The sequence below is a fragment of the Cavia porcellus genome, unplaced genomic scaffold (assembly GCF_034190915.1).
Source record: "Cavia porcellus strain 051 isolate PalLab524CR breed Dunkin Hartley unplaced genomic scaffold, mCavPor4.1 scaffold_3, whole genome shotgun sequence".
Taxonomy (NCBI): Eukaryota; Metazoa; Chordata; class Mammalia; order Rodentia; family Caviidae; genus Cavia; species Cavia porcellus.
The window spans coordinates 82,226,957-82,234,366 of record NW_026947486.1 but is presented as its reverse complement, the minus strand read 5'-3'; the positions used below and the strand labels follow the sequence as shown (position 1 = coordinate 82,234,366).

Genomic DNA, 7,410 nt, shown 5'->3' with positions numbered 1-7,410 from the left:
CCCCCCGGAAAATTATTCTTAAAGACAAGTTTATTACCTGATCAGCCTCAGGTATTAGAAAAAAAAAAACTACAAAAGATGGCTTTTGTTCCAGATCGTTCACTTGATATTTTAGTAAAGATTTTAGTAAAGATGGTGTCACATGCCTGTAATCCCAGCATTCTGGAGGCAGAGGCTGGAGGGTCACCATGAGTTTAAGGCCAGCCTGAGCTATATAATGAGTCAAAGCCCAGCCTGAACTACATAGCGAGACTCTGTCTCAAAAAAATAAAGTTTCTCCCTCTGTATTTTAAAATCGAGAGCAGAAAGAGGACAAGGGAAAGAAACACAGGGACCAAGAGAAAGCAACATGCTTCATAGCAGCTCTAAAAGAAATAGACTCAGGACTCCAAGAACAGCTCAATGACTAAATTTACGTGCTACCACTGCAAAAAGTTAGGTCACCTTAAGAGGGACTGTGACAAAAATCTCACTGGACCATGCCCTGATGGCAAGGATGGCCAGTGGAAGTAAGACTGGCCCCTAAGGTGAAGGTCCCAGGAATCAGGCCCATCTTACCAACTAGTCCAATAAGACTAAAGGGCCTTCTCTCTCTTGCCAGACTGTCATCTCCACAGAAGAGCTCTGAGTAATCCTGACTACAAGAAAACAGTCTATTGCTGGACACTGGCACATGTCTCTCTGTCCTTCTTTTCAACCTTGGCCTTTGTCCAGCTGACGTACTCAGTGAAAGGAGTGACTGGAGAGGAGATCATGCAATTTCTCACAACCTTAGGCTGTAACTGAGATGGCTTTTTCTTCACTCATTCTTTTTTAATTATGTCTGAAAGACCAGTTCCTTTGGAAAGATATTTTATCTTGTTTGAACACTGCAATATATATACACCCAGGCCAGATACACTGCCTCCCCCTCATGGAGACAAAAATAAATCCTGAAGTATAGACATTGTCTATCACCTTCATTGCGCATGGAGGCCACAATCATCAAGAAAGATAGGGGAAAAACGAATGAGACACTGAAGTGACATCTTTGCAAAGTGTCTCAGGAAACCCACCTACACGGCCTCACCTACTACTTTTAGCTCTTATGAAAATAAAAAAAATACACCTCAAATTCTTGGTCACAGGGGCTGGGGATTTAGTTCAGCGGCATAAGCACCTGTCTTGCAAGCAGGTGGTCGTGAGTTCGATCCCCAGTACTGATAAAAAAAAAAAATTCTTGGTCACAGTCCATTTGTGATGCCTTATAGATACTCTTTTCTCACTAATGATTTTGTCTGATACTTTACTTGGGGCTGGGGATTTAGCTCAGCGGCATAAGCGCATGCCTTGCAAGCAGGCAGTCGTGAGTTCAATCCCCGGTACCGATAAAAAGGAAAAAAGACCAAAAAAAAAAAAAAAAAAAGATACTTTACTGAAGGATGTCACCTCCTTGGCTAAGTGCCAACAGATTCTTCAACAGACTAGGCTACAGAGAAGGGAAATCCATATTCTTTTTTTTTTTTTTCGTCTTTTTCCTTTTTTATCAGTACCAGGGATTGAACTCACGACTGCCTGCTTGCAAGGCAGGTGCTTATACCGCTGAGCTAAATCCCCAGCCCCTGGAAATCCATATTCTAACCTGGAGATTCACTACTGATAAAGTCTCTTCCCTCATCATCTCCTTTCCTAGGACCAACTTGAGAAAGACCATACTCCATGATCCTGTCAACTCCATCAGTAGTGAAGGCAGCAGACACGAACTCCTTACTACATCAAGCCCTGGGAAACAGAGACTGTCACTGAATATGAACAAACAAATATTTCTGCAAAACTACAGATTTAAAATTCTTGTTCAAGGAAAAAAAAAACAAAATCTTAAAATAAGTGATTTAAGACATTACTCTTAGCCCTTTTACTAATTATTTTACCACTTAAAGGAGACCATAGTTCCTTTCTAGCCTGGGCACAGGAATATGCAGTTGTTACAACAAACATCTTGCTGGATATGTGGCCTGCTCCCCTTGTCAAGTACATCAAGGCTTCCTTGGTTGATGTACCAACTGCAAGGAGATGATTGGAATAAGTTACAAGGCTATATTGATGAGACATGAAAAAGTTCAGTGGTTCGCACTTTAGCCCACCCTTACAAGGTAACCTGAGTGGCTATAAACTCTACTCTTTTTTTTCTTTTTCGTTTTTCGTTTTTTATCGGTACCAGGGATCGAACTCACAACTGCGTGCTTGCAAGGCAGGCGCTTATGCCACTGAGCTAAATCCCCAGCCCCTTATAAACTCTACTCTTAAAGATCCTACAGACACTACTAAAACCCCTATTAAATAAGAATAAGGATCTTATCATGCATACCAACAATCATAGATATAAAGACGGCTACCTAATCCCTACTATAGGACATCCTAGTAGAAAGGTCCATTTATGTTGAGAAGAAAGAAATCACTCTTCCCATTGGCCTAATTCTACCAAATATTTGGGATAGACCCTCACTGAGAAGTGTATATAGATCATAACTTTATAGATTGAAGACTAGTTTACAACAGACTGGTTTAACAGTCCTGGAATTAGATAGGAGGCCCCCAGTAACATTCATTGGTCCTGTGGAACAACTTTACGGCCTGGATACTAACTGAATGGATAGGGAGATTCATGCCAGGATTTGTATGGTTACAAGGTAAGAGTGTCAAAAACACCAACAAACCTGCAAACTTACTCCATGTTATGGCTTGTGTTTAGATATCCCCCCAAAACATTATGCAGCCATAGATGGCACTTTTTCAGAAGTGGCTGAGTCTAGAATGTGTGAATCATTCATGGTGCAATGCTTGTACTAGGATTAAGGGTGAGTGACTACTAAATCAGTCTGCTGGTTGGACTGGTACCACCCTAATCCCAGTACACTGAATACAATATAAGGGACAGAAAGAGGCTCGTTCCTCTGCCTACCATGTACTGTTCTCCTCTTCCAAGCCAACCTGATTATGGACTGAAACCTCTACAAACTTTAAGCTAAACAAAGATCAAGCCTGCTTCCCTAGCCAGTCTGTCATGACCTATTCTACTGCCTCAGAAACATGACTGTCAGGATGTACACAAGGTTAATCAATTTGGGTTCAGACATATTTAATCTTTTAAGTTTTTTATTTTGCAATTTTCAAGCATACAAAAAAAGTAGAAAAAGATACCATATACCACTTACCTCATTCAACAATTATCAGCTTATGGCCAGTCTTCTATAAATATCCTTAGTTATTGTTCCACTCCCTAAATTGGATTATTTTGAAGTAAATCCAGGACATCATCTGATATCATCCACAAATATTTGAGTTTCTGTTTCTAAAAGTTAATCTTTGTTTTTTTGTTTGTTTCTGAGAGAGTCTCACTATATACTTCAGACTAGCCATATGAACCCATTATGAAGCCCAGGTTGGCCTCAAACTCATGGTGATTTTCTGCCTAAATGATATCCTTAACCAAATACAGTTATTGTACCAAAACATTAACATTTACCTTTTAGTGCCATCAAATACCCAAGTAATCAAATCTCCGTAGTCAGCTCCTTGTTCATTTATAGTTGATTGAAATCAGGATCCAAACAGGCAAATTTATTAAATTTTAGATTATGTATGAATATAGAAGCATCAAGCAAACAACTGAAGTCTTTTTAAATGTCACAATTTTATTATTTTTTAATTTTTTTTTTACACAGGGTCCCATTATGTAGTCTGGAATGCCCTTGAACTCTGGTGTTCCTGCCTCAGTCTCCCTAGTGATAGGATTATAGGCACATGCTCCTTCACCCAACTCAGGCAATTGTGGATCCAAAACCCAAGGAAGAGATAGAGGCCAAAAATCTAGATTTGGAAATCATCCTCCCATAGGAAGTGGTTGAAGCTATTTTAACAGGTAAACTATTGATTAGATATAATAAAATACTATGGCAATAAAAATGGCCCAAGTTTAGGACATAAAGAAACAACTATATTAGAGACAAAATAGGTGAAATACTTGAAAACATAGTAAGAAAAAATTTTCTTTTTTTTTTTTGGTCTTTTTCACTTTTATCGGTACCAGGGATCGAACTCACGACTGCCTGCTTGCAAGGCAGGCACTTATGCCATTGAGCTAAATCCCCAGCCCCAAGAAAGAATTTTCTATATAGAGCCCCAATCACACAGGAAATAGAGCAGCTAGAATCAACAAATAGGGTTATATCAGACTAAAAAGCTTCTTATAAACAAAGATTCAATCAATAGAATGAATAGACAATCTACAAAATATATTGCCAGCTAATCCTCAGAGACTAATATCTAAAATATACAAAGAATGCAAAAAAATTAAACCACCTAAAATTAAAGACCCAGTCAAAAAATGGACTAGAGAAATGAACAAACACTTCACAGTGGAAGAAATACAAATGGCTAACAAATAGGTGAAAAAATGCTCAACAGCTCTGGCCATTAGAGAAATGGAAATTCAAACAACTCTAAGATTGCATCTTACTATGGAAAGAATGGCAGTCATTAGGAATTCAAACAATAAGAAAGGCTGGGTGCCATTCTCGTTGACTTTTATCTACTTTTGAAGACCTACAATGTCTCCAATGTTTTGGCTTTGTCGGTTTTGTTCTTTACTGTTTTGTTCAATTGTATTACAACTAATGATATAGGCAATTCTATTAGAGATAGCAGGAGGCATTATGGTAACCATTGTTGATCACCTTGTATTATGTTTTTATATTATCTATTATGTCCACCCTTTTGACTTGACCGATTCTGTTCTGTTATGTCACATTTGGTTTTACTCTCTTCCAAAAAAGCAATAAGAACCGTGGGAGCAATGAAACCCAAAATGTGTAATAGTCATTGTACAAAAGAGAGGAAAAGAAAGTGCTCTAAACTATATAACTGCATGTATATTTAAGTGTATAAGATAGAAAATGATATCACAGAGTTTTATTGGATCATTGAACAGAACTGTTTGCAGTATCATTGTTGGAATGTCCACTCTACAAGCTTTAATTTTGTGACTTGAACAATTATTTCTAAGATGGCAATATGTAATCCATTAACTAGTGATTTCCTACTGTGCATTTTTTTCTTCTGTAAATCTGTATAACTTGTACCCCTTCACTGTTTTTTTTTCTTTTCTCCTTAAATAAAAAATAAAATAAAATTTAAAAAAAAGAAAGGCTGGGTGTTTAGCTCAGTGGCATAAATGCCTACCTTACAAGTGGAAGGTCGTGAGTTCAATCCCAGGTACAACAAATAAAATAAAATAAGAATCACTGGCATAGCTGTGGTGAAAAAAGGAACTTACCTACCCCAAAGAGTTTAAGTCATCATGGTACAGTGATACTTGCATAACAACATTTATAGCTGCACAATTTGTAATAGCTAAATCCTGGAAGCAGCATATATATCCATTAAGAAATGACTGGATAGGGGCTGGGGATTTAGCTCAGTGGCATAAGCACCTGCCTTGCAAGCAGGCAGTCCTGAGTTTGATCCCTGGTACCGATAAAAACGAAAAAGACAAAAAAAAAAAAAAAAAAGAAATGACTGGATAAACAAAATGTGGTATCTATATGTGATGGAATAGTACTTAGCTAGAAAGAACAACAAATTTGAGGAACTTGTAGGGAAATGGATGCACCTAGAAAACATAATGTTGAGAGGCACACAATTTTGAATACAGTATGACATCCCTCATTTGAGTGAGGCCAAGTACAAAACAATGAAAATAATCAAAGGAACAAGGAGACAGATCTCATCCAACAGAGAAATGGTCTGAGGAAACAATGAGAGAAGTAAGGGGGAGGAGAAGGGGAAATGAGAGGAATGAATATATGCCATGTACAAGAAGCTAAAACCCCAATCAATGTAAACTGTATAAGTCATAACATATGCTAAGACAAATAGTATCAATAGGTATGAAAAAGGTGATGGGGATCCAGAGGAGGAAGGGGAAAAGGAAAACATAAGCAAGCTGTAATGTGTACATGGCACAACTCCCCAAGATGATTGCAAACTGCATGAATTATAAACATATACTAATGAAGTATTTTTTAATTTAAGGAGATCTTGCCTTTAAAAAGAATATAAATAAATATGGGTTTTTCATTTATGCAAATACTAGTAACTTTGTTATTTTCCGTGGTGTCTACTGTTTTGTTTCTTTTTTTTTTTTTTTTTTTTTTTTTTTTTTTTTTTTGGGTCTTTTTTCATTTTTATCGGTACCGGGGATCGAACTGACGACCGCCTGCTTGCAAGGCAGGTGCTTATGCCGCTGAGCTAAACCCCCAGCCCCTACTGTTTTGTTTCTAACTGCATTGATTTGAGTCTTTTCTTTCTTTTCTGAGACCGGGTCTCATTAGTCAGTTCAGGCTGGTCTTGAACTCACTTTGTATCTCAGGCTGACCTCAAAGTCACAATGATCTTCTTGCCTCAGCCTCCTGAGTGCTGGGGTTACAGGCACTTATACTCACTTTGCTTTTTGTTTTTTGTTTTTCATGTCAGATAGATAACATGACAATGTTGTAAAAGGTTTGAGGGAGGCACATCTCATGTATACGTCATGAACATCCAATCATCATGCTCATGAACCAAAGGATCCTTAAGCTCACTTTGTAGCCCAGACTGGCTCAAACTTGCAGCGATCTTCCTGTGTCGGCCTCCTGAGTACTGAGATTACAGACATATGCCACCACTCCCAGCTAGGAAGCTGAGTCTTAACATTTTAAGTAACTTGTTCAAATTTACCTGTTAAATAGAAGAGACAGCTGAGACACCAGGGGTCCCTTACAGAGCACCCAACTATTCTTTACTCCTCTTTGACTCGTAAAACCCGGTGCTGCCTCGTGTCCACTTACCTCTCCACTTTGTTTTGGCTGTTTGGGTTTGGTTTGGTTTGGGTAAACCAGAATCTCCCTATGCATTTTAGGCTGGCCTTGAACTCACTTTGTATCCCAGGCTGGCCTCAAAAACATCAGTTTTCTTGCCTCAGCCTCCTGAATACTGGGATTATGGGCATGCATCACTACGCCCGGTTGTTTTCCTTCCTTCCTTTCCTCCTCTTTTTCTTTTTCTTTTTCTCTTTCTCTCTCTCTTTCTCTTTCTCTCTCTCTCTCTCTCTGTCTCCCTCCCTCCCCCCTCCCTCCCTCCCCCCTTCCTTCCTTCCTTCCTTCCTTCCTTCCTTCCTTCCTTCCTTCCTTCCTTCCTTTAAAAATCTGGCTAAAGGAAGGAGCTCGGAATTTAGCTCAGAGGCATAAGCACCTATCTTGCAAGTGCCTGGTTGTGAGTTTGATCCCTGGTACCCATAAAAAAAAAATCTGGCTAAGGATTTTTCCATATTGTTTATGCTTTCTAAGAACCATTTCTTTGATTCATTGATTCCCACCTACACCCCCACCTCCC

The 7,410-nt window shown here is 38.7% G+C and overlaps 1 non-coding gene across 1 annotated transcript; it reads right to left on the bottom strand.

Annotated features, from left to right (window-relative positions):
• Positions 1-6,507: 6,507 nt before the first annotated feature.
• On the bottom strand, positions 6,508-6,608 carry LOC134475540 (small nucleolar RNA U13). Its single transcript, XR_010046715.1, has one exon. It is a non-coding gene; the product is annotated as a small nucleolar RNA U13 (small nucleolar RNA).
• Between the last annotated feature and the right edge of the window lie 802 nt (positions 6,609-7,410).